The following is a 21208-nucleotide window of genomic DNA, read 5'->3' on the forward strand; positions in this document are numbered from 1 at the left end:
GGCAGGGTAGGAAGAGTGTCAGAGGGGGAGGAGCCTTGAAAAGTTTATCTCTTTGGACCACTTGGGGTCCCTTGGAGGGTCTTCCCCCTGATTCCTTGCGCCCTGGCCCTCTGGGCTCCCGGACCCCAGAGAAGATTCTTTTGCTGTCACTCTTGACAGCCAAGCCTCCGCCTCATTCCTCAGGGATGGGTAGGAGGAGCTGAAGAGAGGACTAAGGAAGGGGTTAAACTGGCACTACCTTCACAGAGGGCTCAGCACCACCACGCCACCGCCTCTGGTGTCCCTGAATCCTCCACTGCCAATCCGGCGTCCCCTGTTCCAATCCAGGACCCTCCACTGCCGCGCCCATTTGGCTTGCACAGCTGCCCTGCGCCTCTGGCCTCTGTTTGCCAAGCCGCCTGGCAGAGACGACTTGTGCCCGCCAGAGTCTCTATGTCTCTCTCGCTCCAGAACCCTGCCCTCTTCCCTGAAGCTCCTGAGAGCTGAGCGCGCCAGGGTCCAGCGCCCACCGGCGTAGGGGAGCAACTGCAGCAGGTGCGCGCATCACCACTCACATACTTGGACACCAGCCACATGCGTCTGCCTTTCGCGTTCACGCAGACAGCCCTCACTGCTGGAACGGACGCGCCCTCACCAGCCCCTTGCAAAAGGGAGCGCGCACGAACCCAAACCAACCACGCCCAGACGCAAAAGCAATTCCGCGTGCTTCTGCTTTCAGAAACAGGCACGTTTTCTACACACAGGGGTGCACACTGTCCCCCAAACACGCACACCGACACATAAATACCCACACACAAGAACTCAAATCTCTCCCTTTTTTCTTAAGGAAAGCCCGGTTCTGGCGGTTGGCACTGCACCCTCTCCTTGCTCTCAGATTGGGGAGGAAGATCCCAGGTCTGACAGAAGAGGATTGGAGCGGGCTGCGGGTACGATTGGTGGGGAGACAGAGAGGGTGCTCCACTCACAGCCCCCAGGCCTCAGGCTAGCCCTGCGTCCCTGGGCTCCTGGAGCGCGTTCAAGAAGCCTCGCCCCGGGGTGCGAGCAAGAGGCAAACCCAGAGGCTCGCGGTGTTCCCGCGGCTCGTGCTCACTGCTTCTGCAGGTCAGTAAGGAGCTCAGGGTGGGGGATGCGGTAGGGGGGCCTCCAGGTCATTTTTCTGTGGCAGGCCCCAGCTGGTGGGGAAGGAAGGGTTGACCGCCTGCACCTGACAGTTGAAACTCCAAGTAACGACTCAAAAGAATCTCAACCTCAGACTCAGGCGACTCCGCCCTGCCTGCAACCCCTGCGCACAGCTTGCAACCAGGCGGGCTGACCTGCAGTCTCTTTTTCTCCAGGGAAGACAGCCAGCCTCCACCTAAGGTGGTTGAGGGCGGATAGAAGGCAGAGCAGGAGAACTTCCAAGACCTTCGTAATCCCACACCAGAAACCGCAGCTCTCTAAGGGATATTTCTATATAACAGGAAAGTCACTCTGCGTCTAGATTGTTGGGCTCAATTTTGATGCAAAGTGGGACACCAAAGTGGCTTTTACTTGGGGGCCCTTCCTCGCAAAGCCCGGCAAATATAGGGGAGACTTCTGTGTCCCTATCCCCATCCTGGCCTGGGAGAGGGGTTGGGGAGTAGAAAGGCAAAGTTGAGAGGCGCTACCTGGGACTCTGCCCTGCGCACTGCCTCTTCCCCAGCCACTGCCCCATGTCTGAGCGGGAGAGGGGAGGCTCCGACCCTGGAGCCCCAGGCTCCCCAGAAAGCGGGGAGGGAGCACAAGAGGAGTCCTGGTGTTTAGCCTCCCACGAAGCCCCAAAATATTACTTTCAGGGAATTTGAATCTTTGGGGCTGTAGACTAAAAAGCTAGCACCTTCTCCTAAGACCCAGTCTGTGTCACTAGGACTTTTCTGAGGTGTTGGGACAGATGACCCTACAGTGGTTTGCTGGGGCACAAACCACTGCTGCGCCCTCTGCTCCACAGGCATGTGCTGAATGACCCAATTTCCATCCATTAGATGGAAGAGCAGATCGCTCATCCAAAGAGGCACCTCTTTTATTTAATAAAAATAATCAGTGTCCTGGTGAAAACTTTTTGGAATCTAAGAGCGAGTACTGAGGGCTTCTAATCTTTGGGAGCCCGTCAGCTTGAAAAGCAAAACAAGGCAGTTTTCCTCAGCTCACCCTTGTATGATATTAGTGAGTGAATGGGAACAAAAGTCAATAAAATAATCTGCTTTCTAAATTGAGAAAATTGCATCTTGATTTCCCTGGAAATGTTCTGAGCTTCAAGGATCTCCAACCAACCTAACTACCATAAGGACTTACAAACAATAGTTTCCTAGGAATATCTGGCCATTAAATCACCTCTTAAATATTTTGATGCTCAGTTTAAATATTTTATAACATTACTTTTAAATTTTGAAGATGGCAGTCTTAAAATTTTAGAAAGAAACAGACTCCACATAATATACTGAAGTGTCTTTGTATTTATTTTAGCTTACTTTCTGTTTTCTTTACAAATTTCCTAGAAAAAATTTTCCTTGGGAAAAGGTTCATTTATTCAACATGTATTTATTGAGGAACTACTATGTGCCAGGCATTGATTTAGTCACTAAGAATTCACAGTGAACAAAACTCCTGCCCTCCTGGTGCTTATATATCAGGGAAGTTCTTGACAAGAGTCCTTGTACATCACCCCGCCCCCAAATAGAACACATCTTACGCAAATCACAACCTCTCGATATAGTAACATCACCTATTTGTTTGTCGAATAGATATTTAGGGTTTATATTTTTAAGACCATATACATATTATTCCTGACTGAGCCACATAGTGTACTTTAATTACATTTCCTTACATATATATTTTATTTTGAGTTAGTCATTCCTCTTTTCATTTGCTTAATTTTCTTTCTGCCCATCACCTCTTTATCTCTTTTCCTGAATCCTATTTTTTCCTCATATATGCTTTACTCTCTCACTTTGGTGGAGCATGTTTGCCATCATATGACTGATAGCTTTTCTGGAAAGAATTCTAGGTTGGAAATCATTTTTACTCAGAATTTTGAAAGTATTCTCATCTGTCTTCTATTTCCAGTATGACTGTTGAGAAATTCATTTTTATTTGTTCTTTCTTTCTTTCTTTTTGTTTATTTTTATTGATGTTGTTTGTTATATGATTTCTCTTTTTCTCTTCTACCAGTGTTCTAAAAGTTCATGATGATGTGTCTTGGTGTGGACTATTTTTATTTCTCATTCTGAGTACTGAAGAAATATTTGCAATCTGAAATTTCATGTCCTTCACTTCTGGAAAATTTTCTTGCTTTGTTTCTTTGATAATTTTCTCCTCTCTGTCTCTCTCTCTCTCTTCTTTTTTTTTTTTTTTTTTTGGTTCAACTTTCTGGGAGGATGTTTTCAAATTTATATTTTTTGAAAATTCTTTTGAGCCTATTTTTAATTTCTAAAAGCCTTTATGTTACTTTTCATGGCCTCTCATTTTTATTTAAGGGGTTCAGCATCTTATCCTTCCCTCTCTGAGGCTATTAAATATAGGTTAATTGTTTCATTCTTTTCATATTAGAGGCTATCCTCACATTTCTAGTTCTCCTTGGCTGCTGATTTATATTTAAGAGGGAGACAATAAAGAGCTAATCAGAAGATGTGCATGGCAGAGTTGTCCACTGATGGGCCTGAATACAGAGTGATCAGATGGGAAGTGACCTTGCTATTTTATTGAGGAGAACCCTAAACTATAAGTAGCTATGTGTCTTCTTTTGGCTTCTTGTTTGCCCCAGGAGGATCCTCAAATCTTCTGTGGGTAAGGGGCAGAAGTATGGGAGATAGGGGTGGAGTAGAAACTGAAGTAAAGAAGCTGAGAGTCTTGCTGTTCATTTTGGTAATCCTCTAGTCCTTTCTGGGACCCAAGAGGGATAATCATGTAACTGCATAGGATTTGAAAGGAAATCCTGAATCTAACTACTCCTGTTGAAGGCTTGCAATCACTCCTTCTTTCAGCCCGTCTTGTAACTCTACCAGCAGAGGCAACCTATTGCTCAAAGCCCTGAGCTTTTCTAGGATCCTTGCATCTTGATGTCTTTCCCTACCCTACTAGAATTTACGCTACAAACATAATCTTCACACTGCTTTCTCTTCTGCCAAATCAAAAAGAAGACTGGCTGAAGGATGGAGATACAGTCTTCACAGAGCCCCTGAATTAGATTCAATCCACTGGGCATTCTCCCTCAGCTGATTCCCACTCCCCATCACAGGTACCTGTCTGCAGGCTGCTTCCCCCAAATTCCAGAGAAATAGACACCAACATCTAACCTGCAGAAGTCCCTTCTAGAGAATATTTTTAGAGTTGTCTGTGCCTGCCAGAGAATGAGCAAAGCAATAATGGCCCAGACCCAAGCTGGTCATTCTGAGAGATGGACAAACTCAGTGAGTGACGTCAAGGAATTACTCAGGTTGGGTTCCTCTGAGATAATTAAAATTCTTTCTTGGCTCAGATTCACAGAACCCAAACTGACTCTCTCCCTGTCTGAAAGCATTGTTCCACACTGCAAAGGAGTATAAATACAGGTCCTTAAAACTTCTTTGTAAAGTAAATTAGAATAAAATCTCCTTCAATACTCAATACTCTCAGACAATGGGAGTTTTTGCTAAGGTAAATTCCCAGGTAACTGAAACATACTTGAAATGAAAAAAACACATCTTTTAAAAAGCCATTTTGGATGGAAACCCTCTTAAAATGCATTACACTCTCCTCTTAACCTTCTCTAGATGACTCATCACCATTATCAAAAGAACATCATTGCTTTTCCACCACTTACTGCTGTGAATCTACATTCTCCTACCTAACCCAAATCAAGATACCTTTAAGGTCACAAATGACTGATTATCCATCTAGAGGATCAACTGAAACTGCAGACCTCCATGCTGCAACCAGATATTCAAATGCTTTCCAACAAAAGGCAGACACAACAAAGTCATTAAAAGCTTAGTTAACTTTAAAATTAAAAAAAAAAAAAAAAAAGAACATCAGTCACAGTGCTGTGTCTTGAGTAAGGCCTGAGGTAGCCGGGCTGCTCAGCTCCACATCTGCCGACCCCCAGCTGCTGTGCTTTTGAGCTCTTGGCCCACCATTTTCAATTGTCCATGGTCTTCCTCACAGCCAGGATCCCAGGATCATGTTTTTGGCTTTTGGTGGTTTCTTCTGGTCACTGTTAATATGTCTGCCTCTAGCCCCAGGCCATGTCTACCTGAATTTTCATCTTCTAACTTAGTGCCATCAGGAAAACAATAGAAGCATGCTTGATAGAACTCACTGGAGCAAATCAGAAGTAAAGAGGGTTAAGCTAAGGGAAGGACCTGAGTGTCTCTCCAACGAGTAATGCTAAAGAGCTCTAATGTATCGACTTAGGACATTTACTGCAGCCACTCAAAGGCCATTTTCCTATCTTTTCTAGCCCTCAACTATGACCTATATAGAGCAAGTTTCTAGATAGGTGTGTGTTCCTAGGGTTTCTTTCAGTGTTTCTATGGTGTCAATGAAAGTTTGAGAAAGACCATCCATTTAAAAGAGGATTTTGCATAACAGTGCTGTCCAACAGAACTTTCTGAAATAATGGAAATTGTTCTCTATCTGCACTATCCAATACAATAGCCAGTAGTCACCTCTTATATTATCCTGGATAGAGATTGAGCCCATCCTTTGAAGTGAGCTGTCACAAGGCTGGAAAAACATGCACCACATGTACTCGCCATCAAATTGGTAATAATTGATCCACACTAAGGTGTTTACATAGTAGTAATACTCCTTGGGTGCTGGTCAGGCAGGGGAGGTGGGGGATGGAGAGGGTGGGAGTGGTAAACCCACAGCTAATGGAAACAGGGCACACCAAATGGGGGAAGGACATGCTTATAGCCCTGTATTGGGTGAGGCAAATGCATTTCATGTAACCAAAATGTTTGTACCCCCATAATATACTGAATTAAAAAAAAAACAATAGCTGCTAGCCACTTGTGGCTCTTTAGCATACACAATATAGCTAGTTCAACTGAAGAGCTGTATTTTTTATTTTATTTATTTTAACTAATTTAAAAATAAATAGCTACATGTGGCTAGTGGTGACTCTATTGGACAGCACAGGTCTATAGAGTACAATACTTGCTGTTAAATGCACAGATTATAGAGCCAGACTTACTGCTGTTCAAATTCTGGCTTCTACATTTATTAGTTGTGTGACCATAGGCAAATGGCTTAAACTTTCTGTTCTTCTGCATCATCCTATTTAACATAGAGATAACATTAATAATATTACTTACTTCCTAGGGCTGTTATGAGAATTAAATAAGGTAATAAACATTACACGTTTAGAATAGCGTATGGCAAAGAGTAAGTGTTTTATAAATATTAACCATTGTCTTACTTTGGGTCTACCAAGAAGCAAATCCTAAGACAAGAATTTGAGTATAAACCATTTCTTTGGGAGTTGCACCAGTAAGGGAAGACTGAAGTGAGACAGAGGAGGGAAGGTGGCCATTGCAGAGTATAATGAACGGGTTACTGCTATAAGTAACCAGGGCTTCATCCTTTAGAGAACTTCTGGAACACTGTAGCATGCCTCAAAATTTTCCCACCCAAGGAATGACAAGTTATTTATCCACCAACTGCAGTGCATCATCATTTAAAGGTACTCGCAGGGATGCTAATGCCCCAGCACATCTATCCAGTCCTGTATGGCCAAGCTTCTGGGGCCAGAGAAAATCCCTGGGCAGAAAATCATTGGCTCTTGCAGTAGCAAACTGTGGGTATAAATGGGAATGGTAAACACTGGCAGAGCACCAAGACAGACTACTACTGCACATATTATTGTTATAAAGAGTCTGCCACTGCTTACTGACCCTCCCTAGAACAGTTAGGATTAAGTTTCTCATCTAAAATATGTCGTAAAAAATTAGCAACAGGCTGTCATGTGCTGATGTGACCTCATTGGATACTCCAGCCCATCTTATTCTTAAGTTCTTTCCCCAGAGTATTACAAGACCCTTTGGCAGCACCTTAGTCTTAGAGTCAATTATCTGCAGTATTCCTTTAATCAGTAGGCAAACACACAGAAAAATCAGTGCCCTTTCTTCTCTCACAACAACAAATCAAACCCACACAAAAGCCCTCAGTTCAAAGGAATATAGAAGGGATGTGTTGCTAGCGTTGGATGAAGGTTGGAGGGTGCCAGGGAGAATGTCCACCCCTGATTTATAAGTTTTCCTTCATTGATCTGTTATTTCTTGTTGGACAGACCCTATTTTCTCAAACCTAGCATCTTAGAAGTTTTCCTTGGCCAAGAAATTACTGAGGAATCTCTTCTGATTATCAAGGAAGAAAATTAAATCAAGTTTATCTATGTATATGGGTGTTTTCAGCTCTCTCCCTTGATGAGTGAAGACTAAATTTTCATACACACTCCTGAAAGGATGGAAGGCTATGAGAGATGGTAGTATAACTATTAACAATAATGCTAATTGTTAACATTTGGCATTGTAATAATCTGTGTGCTTAGTCATACATAATAGAATCCTCTAAGCTAATTTAAACAGGACAGGGTATTGGGTTACCTACAGAATTTTTTAAAAGGCCGTAGAATCAGGTCTGGATGCTATACAGCCAGGAATAATACATCCAGGAGAAACAAACCACACCATGGAGATGTTCTAGTGGGAAGTCCACTGCTGCTCACCTACAGCACTTTTGACTCTAGGTAGCTCCAAAGGTACCCCAGAATATCCAGTCTCCTCTCATAAAGCAATCTTCTAAGATAGCTCACTTTTTCTTTCCAATTGTTCATGAATGCCTTTGATTACCATAACCTACTTCTTGTATGGAAATCCAGCCATAAGAGAACCTGGGAAATCATGATTTTATTGTTCTAGCCTCTATAGGAAGGCTTGCAAGAAGCCTTTGGATGAGTATTGAGTAAGCCATATACAGCCTCGTGTGGATGTCTAATAATCCTCTCTAACCATTTGTAGAAAACATATTTTTGGTTTTATCTATCCAAATCTACTGCCCACATACAATTTTACCCGTAATAGTAAATGGTAGCACCAATAACCCCCTTTTCCCTTACCTATATCCAATCCAACAGTAAATCCTATTAACTCTACTCCTCTCACCCCCAAACACATACCCAATATATCCCTTTCCATCTCCAGTGGGGACCCTGGACTAAACCATCTCCTGCCTGTACAGTTGCGGTGGTCTCCTAATTAGTCTCCTGGCATTGACTCTTGCCCATGTAATTCCTTCACCTAACTCTCAGCGTGCTCTTTTAAAAGTATGGATCTTATTAAGTCACTCCCCTTCTGACAACTCTCTGTATGGTTAGGATAAAAAATTAAATCCTTTTCTTATATTAAATGCTTTCCTACATGGTCTAGCTCCTCTCTATCTCTCCAGCATTCTCTTAGACCAATCTCCCCTCACACACATACCCATATTGCCCTCTTAAAAAGTCCTAGAACCAACACATCAAGACCTTTCACAGCCCAGAGCCTTCGCACTTGCTGGTTTCTCTCCCTAAAAAGCTCTCTCTCACCTATCAATCCCCTCCTGTGACATCACCCATAATTCCCACACACAGAGCACACTACCACTATTTTGGTGGCTGGCTCCAAAATCACTGAATCACTGATCAATGATGCTGAATCACTTTTTAGTTTTCAGCTTAAAAATCAATGTCATCTACTTTAAAAAGGCCTTCACTGACCACCCTATCTAAAGAAGTCTCTCTATGCCATAAGCCTGCTTTACTTCCTTTACAGAACTTAGCACTCTCTGAAATTATCTCTGAAATACATTTATTTGAACATTATTTGTCTTTCTCCACTAGAATGTAAGCTCCTTGAGAGAAGTCTTCTTGAATACCTTGTTCATCACTATATTTCCAGCACTTGGAACAGTGCCCAACATAATAGATGGGTTTAATAAACATCTGAAACACTGATGGAAGCATGTGAGTGCTTACTCTGCAACACTTAGCAGTATGCCAAGGGCTCTACTTAGATCTTTTCACCCAATCCTTTCAACAACCCTATTAAGTAGATATTGTTATCCTTGCTTTCTAGTTGAGAAAACTAAAGATAGAGAAGTTAAGTAGCAGCCCAATGTCATATCAAGTAAGAGCAGGGCTTAAGCATAAGCAGTCTGAATTCAGAAGCCATACTTTAAATATTTATGTTTATTTGCCTCTTGCATAGCAATTATAGATCTTTAAGAAGAAGCAGGAAGCTCTTGATAAATAGCCACTTCAGCTAACTCATGGCAAACATGCGTGTGAAATTCTAGGCAGCCCCAGTCACCTCCACAGATGCCCAGTCATAGTCATTACAGAAGGCTCTTGGAGGGCTAATTCACTTGGAGGACAAAATTGTGTCTTTTAAAAGCTATCACTTTGCTTTGATCATCTCTACATCTGAAGACTATGACAATGACAACACCCCAGAAACTTTCAGAGGAGGAGCCTCCAGTCCCAAAACCAGAGCTCAGTGTCTCCTTAGTTGACTACTTCTCCACAGTGTACAGATTGGATGGATCAGAGATAATGTCTGTCTTCCAGGAGTGAATGAACTATAAGGTGCAGGCATCGGAACTAATGAAAAGCCTTGGCCCAGGGGCAATCAATCAATGAGATATTATACTTGAAACCAGGTACAGGATGAGAGGGTAAAGATGCTGTACAAATTTTGGCCTAGAGAGGACTAGTGCCCAGAACAGTGCTTGGAACATAGTAGCCACTGAGCAAATACTTGTTAGAAGAATAATAGTGGTGCAACCATTTGTTTTTCCTTGTTTGTTTTTGTTTGGGTTATTCATCATTACTGCTGCTTTGTTGGATCCTTGCTGGATTTGGGTATCGAAGTTTCCTATCTGGAGTAAAAGCAAACTAGAGGGAGGAAAATTTAAAGTTCTCTTGGGGCAGTCTGAAGGGGATAGTTGAAGAAAAGTAGGAGGAAGAGGAAATAGCAGAAGCCCAAAAGCTCATTGGGGTAAAGAACAAGTGAGACTGCTCTTGGCAGATAGGGGATGGAGTGAAGGACAAAAAAAATTGAAAAACAAAAATGTCAACTGTGAAAATTTAGCTTTTTTTTTTTACCTGGCTAGCTGTGATGTGACTCCTTCTGTAACTCCCATATCTTTAATAAAATCACCTGTAATTTTTTCTGTTTCTTTAGATTGGATTTTTTTTTTTGAGAGAGAGAGAGAGAGAGAGAGAGAGAGGGTATTGCTCTGTTGCCTGGTCTACCATGCAATGGCATCATCATAGTTCACTGTAACCTCAAACTCCTGGACTCAAGGGATCCTCCTACCTCAGCCTCCTGAGTAGACGGAGCTACAGGCACACACCACCATGCCCAGCTAATTTTTTCATTTTTCTATTTTTTGTTGAAACAGAATCTTGCTCTTGCTCAGGCTGGTCTCCAATTCCTGGACTCAAGCAATCCTCCTGCCTTGACCTCCCAGAGTGCTAAGATTATGGGCGTGAGCCACTGCACCTGGCCTAGATTGGATATTTTTGAGAAAATCAAGGAAGAGGTTGAGTTTTATCTCAGAGTTCATGTGAGGCAAGATCAAAGACAGCACACACAAAAACTAGAACCCAGAGACCATAAGGCATGAAATAATGGTATGAGTTGACTCTGTCTTGTAAGGGGTTGGTAGAGTCCAGCTCACATCTGAGCTATACCAGCTTGAGAAAAGCCATTCCATGAAGGGCTTCTCAAGGTTATTGCCTTTCATTCAGTAGAAATGGGAATTGCTCCCTATTCTTCTGCCTTGTGAGGTCCCAGTAGAGATTGTTCACTAAAACATCTTATATCCTTGCATCAACCCCTTTGAACTCGCTGTGCCTGTGCTCAGCTCAGCCTGTCACTCACTGTGACTCTCTGTAGCAAAAGAAATCCTGCAGAAGTCAAAGCCCTCACCTGCCCTCCTTTTTAAGACCTTTGATGTTCTCATGTGTCATTTTGTAACTGGATTGTCAATTGGTTGTCTCATCTCTGGTCCTCACTTTCTTCTCTCCCAGCTAAACTCAACCTTCAGCCCACACAATGGAATTCAACAAAATGAGGTAACACTTTTCTGTGTGAGTCACTCTGGGCGACTCTGTTCAGGAGCCCTTTGGGGCGAGTGGCCAGAGCCCAGGCAAGTGTTTCAGCCATCCAAGAACTGGCAGGCAGCCCAAGAGACACTCTTACCTGATGACAGACTAGCAGGATGCATCCTGGAGGAAATGGTTCCCAACAGTTTTGGAGAGAGGCTCTGGCTCATGCACAGCTATGCTCTTCTCAATTAAAACGTTGTCATCATTCACACTGCAATGTAACATCCTTTTGCACTGTGCTCACAATTCTACAGGCTTCCGTCTACTCTGCATATTAAACACAGGAACCATTCATAATGTGGTGACATCTCTTAAGTTGCTCTTTCACCCAAACAGCCCTATGTAATGACCAGAAAATCATTTGCTGGCCCTCAAAGGCAAACACAAGGAAAGAGATTTCCATGAGCTATTTCTCGTTGCTGAGCACTCAAAGGAAAATTATAAGTGGTTGGAAGAAGGCTTTGTTTTCTAAAAAGACTTTTAGTTATTCCTGAGAAATCCCTCTGCTTATTCCCAGAGCAGATCATCTCTGAGATGCTGTCAGTCAAACAGGGTTGGCTGCCAAGGAGAGCTACCCAGAGAGGTTTCAAACTAATGCAGCCAGAGGAAAACTGCCAAAGAGGCCAAGCTCCTTAGGATAAGTAAATTGAAAGATACTTTGGGGATAAAAATAAATCCTTTTTGAAAATGAAAGATGGAGAGATCCTGTATATACAAATTGCCCCGTTCTGAACAATGATGTCACCAGGGCTGGCCCTGCAGACCACTGACGCAAACAAAGATGTTCTCAGACATGCTTGATGGTCATTTCCTCCAAAGGTGCCTATGCTGTTTCCATCTCCTCCTCACAGGACTTGCTATGGGGTGCTCATAGATTCACCTTGGCCATTTTCCACCTGGTGCACCTGGACTGGGACCTTCAGGATGAGGACTTCATGTAGGAATTAGGGGAAATCAGTCTAAACACAGAGACTGGCAAAGGAGAGTAAGATGGTCCAGTCTGGTCCCTGAGAGGACCCTACCCAGAATTTTAATTTCAGAAGCAATCAGCACTGAGTGTCAGACCTCACTGGTGAAACACAGTGATCAGGAAGCCACAAAGGGAGGAACCACTGTAGAGTCTGACGTGTTTCCAGTCATAGAATATGGATCTCATCCCAAGACCCAACCAGAAAATTGGGGAATGGAATGGCAATCCCCACCCCACTGTAGAGGGGTTGAAAACTAAAATGTCAGTGTTTTGTCCTGATGGTGGTGAAGAGGGCTAGGCAGCTGATTGGTGGGGACCCATACAGGAATTCAGTACTAAGTACCCAGTCATAAGAGAAGTAGGGAAAGTACTAATTTGGTGCCATGCAAGTATTCTGTGGCACTGGTTCCTAGTTATCTAGTTATAACTATTAGCAAAAAAAAAAAAAGAAAAAAGAAAAGAAAATGGTGATCTGAAGAGAGAGAGTCTGTAATAGCTCTAGCAGCAGCTGAGCCACTGACAGGTGGTCTGAGGAGCACAGCATTTCCAGGCCTCCTAAGGTGGTAGCATAGACACTGTCAAGATTTATCTGCTAAGGTGAAACTAGTCTGCCATGGAGGATTTACAATTAAAATAGGCAAACAGGAAATGCAGGACAGAGGCTGACAGAGGCTGGGTTTTTGGCAATTCTTAAAGAATTCAAAGAATAAAACTCAAGCAATCCTAAAGACTGAAGAGCTCATAGTTGAATTTTAGATAGCTAAACAGACAACCAAGAGTTGTTGTAAGTTTTGTAAGTCTTACCCACCCTTCCCTCTTCCACACCTAAGCTCAATTATTCTGTCTACCAATAAAGCACCTTAGACCCTAGGCTTGGCAATGGAACAAATGTGTGTTCCGTATGAAATAGGTAGTTCTACAGCAAGGCGACAGGACAGCCTGGCTTGATTATTTCTCAGGGCATGAAGTTCCTTTGAGGAAGGGAAATTTTAATAAAAAATAATCACAATACTAACAGCAATAGAAGACAAAATTTATTTCACAATTTCTATATACCTAAGTGCTATATATTTATATAATATATACACACCTAAGCTAAGTGCTATACAAATATATGATAAAGTATGTATTATGAAGCATATATATTATGTATAAGAAAGATGTTAAAAAATTCTAGATGGTTTCCATTTTCATATATTTTATCCTTGCCAAATAAAACTTTAAAAAAAATCCTTTCAAATGTTGTAAAGGAATAATACCTGAATGAGGTTGACTTAATGGAGGTCTGAGTTCATACACTGGTGTCCTAATGCAATAGACAAAGTAGGCATCCCCTTGCATGACCATACATGTCCATAGTGAAGAGCTTTATTTATTGTGAATTACTGCGGATGATTGGCATGGTCTAACTAAACCATCCCAACAATTGATTGTTTTTACTTGTTAAATTAATATATCAATTCTCAAAGGATATAATTTACTGATGTTGGTGAATTTCACAAAATTATAGCTCAAGAACCTGAAATATTTTGACTGAGAAAACTAATTTGCCAATGATGAGAATTAATGTTAATATCTTAATTAGTTACAATATAGGATTCATGATTTTTTTTAAAAAAAGAACATACAAAAGACTTTATTTCATTTCCAAATACCAATTAATGTATCTCTATTTCCCGTTGGACTCTCTTTTACCTCCTACCACCCTCGGCCCCATTCTTCCCCACAAACTAAACATTAAATGTACCTACTAATCACAGAATCTGACCTAGAAGGTATTCCTGCTTGTAGTAAGTCCAAAATTAAACATCTCTGAATTATAAAAAGGCATACAAATTCAAATATCTTATACTAACTAGGAAAATTCTTGTATGTTCAAGGAAAAAAATAGTAAAATTATTCAAGAGAATTAAAGTCATTTCCAGTAGGTTATAAGATTTAGGTAATAGAAACAACCAGGTAATTAAATTAAATGTCAGGGAAAGTAGGTTTTTTCCTTTTCTTTTCTTTTCTTTTTTTCCTAATAAGTACACTTTGTGAGAAGATAAATTCATAGTTTAGCATGGTAATTTGTCCACAGGGTCCATCAGACACTGGAGACAGCTTCATAAGAATGCTAAGGTTTCTAAAGCAAAATGGCCAGAGTACTTTATGTGGCAGACATTTTGCTAAGTGCCCTAGGGAAAGCAAGAAGTATAAATGTTTTATGAGACTTCATGCTAGAAATGTATTCTTGATTACTCCTGTGGAATTTTCTAGGCAGAGAAGAGTCTAATGGGGCATAGGTATGGGGCAAATCACTATTTCCTAAACATTTCCCAGTGCTATGGTTTGAATGTGTCCCCCAAAAAACACATGTTGGAACCTTAATTCCCAAAGCAACAGCGTTGGGAGGTAGGGCCTGAGGAGAGGTGTTCAGGCTATGAGGGTTCTGCCTTCATGAATGGATTTATGCCATCATGGCAGAAATGTGTTCATTATTGCTAGAGTGGGTTTGTCATAAAAAGATGAATTTGGCCCCTCTTGCTCTCTCTCCAGCCCTCTCTTTGCCCTTCCTCCATGGCCGGATGCAGCAAAAGGCCCTTGCCAGATGTTTGCCCCTCGATCTTGGACTTCCCAGCCTTCAGAACCGTGAACCAATAAATTTCTGTTCATTATAAATTACCCGGTCTGTGGTATTCTGTTATGGCAACACTCACTTTATGCATTGCCCCCAGATTCTTATGGCCATACCAACATCCCACCGTTTGTACCCACCCCCAACCCCAACCAGGTAGCCTTAACACAGTTCCCAAGATCACAGAGCCAGGGCACTGCCCGCCTCTCTAGCCTATAGATCAAGTTGCCCCAGACACGGGGCTGATTGAGAAAGAGGGAGCTCTACTTCCCAGGCAGCTTCCTGCAAAAAACAGGCAACACAATCCAAAAGTTCACAAGTAACACCTCATGGGATGGGCTTAACCAATGCAACAAGACACTGAAGGGATGAAATAAATTCATCTCCCTTCTTCTCTTTGTTTCTTACCTTAACCCCTCCATTCACTGAAGCACAGACTATTCCAAAGGTGCAGTAATACCATTTGGCTTCTCTGAAAATATCCTGTGAGGCCAAGCCATCAGCTGTGTTTGTTACCTCCCAGTGGTGGCCATCTCAGTAACACATCCATTTGTTTTTGGTTTTCTTTGTTGTCGTTGTTGGTTTTTTGTTTGTTTGTTTGGTTGGTTGGTTGGTTTTTTTGAGACAGAGTCTCACTCTGTTACCTGGGATAGAGTGCCCGTGGCATCAGCTTAGCTCACAGCAATCTCAAACTCCTGGGCTCAGGCAATCCTCCTGCCTCAGCCTCCAAGTAGCTGGGACTACAGGTGGGCACCACCAGCTTAACATTTCAGAGAGTGTATAGTGAGCAACCTGAGGTCTGGGGCTTCAGTTAACATCCTAATGTTTAAGAGCATGTGAGGCATCCCAATTCTTGTCCATTTGGGAGATGAATTCTTGAATTTTGTCTTTTTGTGCTTTATATACTTCACTATTCCATTATTAGAAGAATTATTATTGTAGACATATTTAATGTGAGTAATACACAAACAAGACATCAATGACATTTCTACTTAGAGAAAGTACATTACACGTTATACCTACATATTCCTAGGATATCTGGAAGATGGTCTCTGGTAAGATTTTTAAGAAAAAAATACGTAACTCTGGTAACAAACAAGGAGAACCATTGAAGTTGTTTAAAATAAAACAAGAATTTAAAATGTTAGTAGTAAACATTCACTAATGAAATATTCATAGAGACACCTGTTCTATGGACAAAGGTCTGTTTAAAGTTAAAGGATCATGTTCATGCATGCAGTTCAATGGAACTTGTACTCTGAATAATTACAGAAACTCTACCTACAGCAAGGTTCTGTTTTAAGACTATGGAAAAATCCAAAAGACCCAGCAAAAAGAGTGAACCAAGAACATCTGAATTAAATGGGTTAGTGGCCAGAAAACTACCAGGATATCTAGTCTAAAAACACCTTCTATGTAACTTACCTCAAAGATTTTAACCAGAGTCTTCTCCCAAAACACAGTTTCTGGCTTTGCTTAGAGATACAGTTCCAGCTTAGCTCAGTGCTGTAACTGTACCCATCTATAACCTTCCACTCAAAGGAGGGATACAAGACTGTATTTAAACTTTTTTTTAACACTTCTGAAAACCTTCACTTCTTGGTATAAAATGTGTCCCCTTACAGCCCTGTTGGGTATACTTTGGGGAGATGGAATGTTGCAGATGAAGAAATTATCGGAGATCCTGAAAATACAATTCTATTTTATGTCCTGCAGCATTCTGGCACAGTTGCTGTGCATGTTGCCAAATACTCTATTCATGGGCAGAGCTGGTCTATGGGGTTGGCAGGGGGTGTTAGCTCTCTGTATAAATGAAGATGACACAATAGCTGGCAGGTGGCAACTGACGTGACTACTCTTCTTGCCCTTATAGACTTGTCAAGAGAAAAGATATAAGAGACAGGGATATACTGGCTGACAATTCAAGCAAGGTCTCACTGTGATCAGTATGTTGGTACGGTCTTCCAGGTTTTTGTTCCAAGCTTTGAAATCTAAAACTCACTTTTTTTTCAGTGCATTCAGAGTTGGCCAGACTTGGGGAACTGACTCCCATAATTTGGACTCACTAAAGCCCTATGTTTGTAATTTACAATGAAGGCTATGCCTTCCTCTTTCCAAGGACCAGAATTTTATGCCACTTTCTGGAGCTCACTCTTCCTCATATTAAGATACCCAAGAAACTAAATTAGTCATCAGAATCTTTCTTAGTAAGCAGTAAAAAATAAGGTTCAAGACATTTGATAGCCAATAGGAATATTTCATTTCATCACCGGCAAAGCCTGCTAAGATACTGGCCTACAACAGAGGTTACTTCTCCATTGATCGGAATCCTCCATTAGATACAGTCTTTGTGTCCCTGGGATAATGTTGAACAGATGCTGGCAAATTTTTATCTTCCAGTTTCCCTTTTTATAGACTTCATGTGGGATAATCCTACAAAACTCAACTTCAAACAGATTGCAAAGTTTATGCAAGCATTTATTACAAATATCATGTTCCCTCTCCAAAAAAGTAAGGTAATATTGTCAGTCAAAATCACAATATTTGGTGATGAGTAGGTGGTGGTTGAGTGATAATTTAAATTATAAAATAATTCTCTGGGTACAAGGTGCAACTGGTTTTAAAATTGCTTGGGTGGGTTGGGGAGAAAAGAGTGATGACTTAATAAGATGATTAAGTAGTTTTGCAGTGGAGGGATGAACAGTCACATTGAAGAAGTTAGGTGTCTTCTACAGTTGTGGCATATTTTCCCAGATGTTTTGACACTCATAAATGCTGTTGTAGGCTGAATGTTTGTGTCCCCCACGAGTCATATGTTGAAGCCCTGACTCCCAGTGTGGCAGTATTTGGAGGTGGGGCCTTTAGAGGTAATTAGGTTTAAATGAGGTCATGAAGGTGAGGCCACCATGATGATGGATGCTCATAAGCGTCCCTATAAGAAGAGGAAGAGACACCAGTGCTCATTCTTTCCTGGGGCACACAAAGAAGAGGTCATGTGACCACACAGCAAGACAGCACTCACCTACAAGCCAAGAGAAAAGGCCTCAGAATGAAATCTATCTTGCTGACACCTTGATCTTGGACTTCTAGCCTCCAGGACCATGAGAAATAAACTTCTGTTGTTTGAGACACCCAGTCTATGGTATTTTGCTACACAACCCAAGCAGACTAAGATAAATGCCATCTGTGATAAGATCACACACATTGTTATATCCACCTTCCCTAAGTGATTTTTGCAGTATTTTTTGCTGGCCCATCTGGAACATGTAGATCAATTCATAACGACTATTCCTTGGCATGGTGAGTGAAAGGAGGGTAGTGCTTAAATCCACCAATAAGTGACTGCAAGTCTCTTTAATGGCATCTTGGAAATCTTCCAAGAAGAAGAATAAATGCCCTGGGTTCATTTATAGGTCATAATTTCTAATTTGTCTCCAGGGTTTTGAAGACAAAGTATGTATTTATATTCAGATTGATGTTTCAGAATCTTTAACACTGACTAAATAGGGTTTGGGACAAGGCAGGCTACTAAAATTCCTGTGGTGGATAAATTTCCTGAAAGCCTCTTTGAGCCCCCCACTCTCAGGGGCTTCACCTAGTAAATCACCAGCTCTATGAAATTCACACCCTGCCAAAAAAAAACAGACCACAGTTAAATCTGTGGGAACCTGTGCTACAACTGAAATGTGAGATTGTTGTTTCTATGATTTCGTGACAGGTTTTCTTTATTACAAAAATATTTATTTATGTCCTGAAATATGCCAGGCACTTTACAGAGTTCTTTACCTACTTTATTGTTCAAAACAAGCTTCTGCAGTAGGTGTTGTTGTATCCACTTTACAGATTGGAATATCCAGGCTGAGAGAGATTAATCAACTTTCCAAAGATTATACATCTAGTATACGGTGAAGCTAAAAAGGGAATTCTTATCCTTACATCCATCCCATTCTCTTTTCACAAAATCCAGCTACTTGTTAAGTCAACCAAAGAAAGTTTAAAACATTATAGAAGTAGTCAACTGGGTATGTACTAAACAGTATCCACTAAATAGTAAGAGTGATCCCAGCCACTATTATTTAATAACAGAAAATTTGTCCAGAAAATAGGCTTCTTCCTCAAGCTACTCACCTAGAACCATCTGAAGAGATCCCTATTACAAGGGTGGCAGATATTTTGGTTGGGAAGTGGATCTATTTCAGTGCCCAACAAAATTCAGCAAGTAGTGCTAGAAATAGTCTTCCCAAACAGCAGCATACAAAACATAAAGGAAGTGTCACAAAATAGGTGAGTATTAAATATGAAGCCTTTTAACACAACTCAATTCCCTGGTAAGCCCTGCTACATAATATCTGACTTTGAATTCTCACTGTGATTTTCATTTATAATTTATCCATGTAATTTATGCTTCCACAGGCTCTTTATTTGCTAATAGAAAACCTCCCTTGCCTCTAACCAAGTGCCCCCTGAGCATGGTGTTGTGGGGACTTCTGGGGTGAGGGTTTCTCATGCACGCTCCCAAGTAAGACATGTTAGTCTCCACAGGGCATCCACCACTACTCTGCTACGGTGCCCAGGGGTGATGTCTACTGCTGCAGCCTATGTCCATAGGTGAGCCCCGTCCAATAGAAACCATTGCCTTCTATCTGGCCAGCAGCTCTTTGGGGAGCCATCCCTGCTCTGTTTTCAGTCCACATGTAGTTGGAGAACTGACCTCACCACTACGGTGTGGAATAGGCACTTGTCCCAGGCCTGACTGATGGGAGTCCATATCCCTCTTACAGTTGAAAGCTTCAGGGAGGGGCATGTGACTTAGGCCAATCCCAGCAGAGCCACTCCTGGGACTCTGCCTGGAGCTACTCACCAAATGGTGCTCCTTTCTTTGGAATCATTAGCTAAAAGGAAAATGTATGCTTGGAGCTAACATAATGCATCTTTGCCACCACACCGGGGAAAAAAATCTGCTGAGAAAAGAACTAACACAGAGGAAAACAGAGTCCAGCTGTAGAAAAATGGAGACAACGCAATGACATTATTTCAATCCTGATACTGCCATGACTGAAGACAGAATTACACCTTCAATCACCCACTCACATTAGTCAACAAATCTTTTTTTAACTTTAAACTACTCTGAGACGGGCCTCTTGTCACTTATAACCAGAAGACTTTTCATTAAGGCACTTAAATAGCTGTATCTACTGTTGGCAATAAAGCCTGATATCTAATACAAAACATGATCCTTTATGATACCTACAGCTCTGTTAGTAATGGAATTTATTATATTCCAAGTTAAAACAATTTTCTTAAATGTCTTGTTCACCCAAAAAGGTTTGTGAATCTGCCCCAAATCAGATATGACCTTTGTGGGGCCTGACTGCACTTTGATTTGTTAAATTGCTTTTCAATGGGTATCTCAGGAAACTAAGAGGAAAAAAAAAAAAAAAACACACAGAGCAGAGGGTTTCATGTGCCTTTTTATTCATGTTAAGTATAATACCTAGTAATCCTTCAGTATCACCTTCTTAGCATTCAGCACATTGCCTGGAAGTAGAAAATGTCAATTATTCAGGCCATCTTAAACCCCAAACTGTATTTCTCCTTAATGTTGGGGCTAAATAACATTAAGTGGGGCGTGTGAAGTCTTCAGTCAAACCTCTGCAGGGAATTTCTGAGTCATTTTTACATCACAGTACAAGAGGTGCTCTGTCCTTTTAGTACATTCCCTGAGATTCAAAACAGAGAATAAATTCTACCTATAAACTCTCTTAAATTTGATCTCATTGGAATCTTGTTTGGTTGAAGTTCTCATCAAGGGAATCCAATTTGATCTTACACAGAGGACTCACTTCCCCTAAATACATCAAGTCCTCAGTAAAACTTTGATGGGGAAAAACAAAATCTATTCCCAGCCAGGGCCACTGTCTATGTGGAATTTACATGTTCTCCCCATGTCTGTTTCCTCTGGCCTGGAATTCAGTTTTTCATATCTGATATCCTAGAGTCTGGTTTGGTGTCTGGAATAAAGTAGGTGCTCACTTCCTGTTGGTAGAGAGAACAGTGGCCTCCCAAAGATGTCCACACCCTAATCCCCAGAACCTGTGAGTAAGTGACCTTACAGGTCAAAAGGGACTTTGCAGATGTGATTAAATGAAGGATCTTGAACTGGGGAGATTATTCTGGATTAGCCAGTGGGTCCAGTGTAATTACAAGGATCTTCATGAGAAAAGGGGCAAGATATTGAGAAACAAATGAAAAAAAAAGGAGATGTGACCATGGAACCAGATATTGGAGTGGTGTGTTTTAAAGGTGGAGGAAGGGGCCACACCCCAAGGAATGCAGTTGACCTCTAGAAGCTAAAAAAGGCAAGAAAACGGAATCTTCTCTGAAACCTCCAGAAGGAACATAGTTCTGCCAACATCTTGATTTGAGACTGCCAGAACTGTAAGAGACTAAATTTGTGCTGTTTTAAGTTGTTAAG

Source organism: Propithecus coquereli, unplaced genomic scaffold (assembly GCF_000956105.1).
Source record: "Propithecus coquereli isolate 6110/MARCELLA unplaced genomic scaffold, Pcoq_1.0 Scaffold44, whole genome shotgun sequence".
NCBI lineage: Eukaryota > Metazoa > Chordata > Mammalia > Primates > Indriidae > Propithecus > Propithecus coquereli.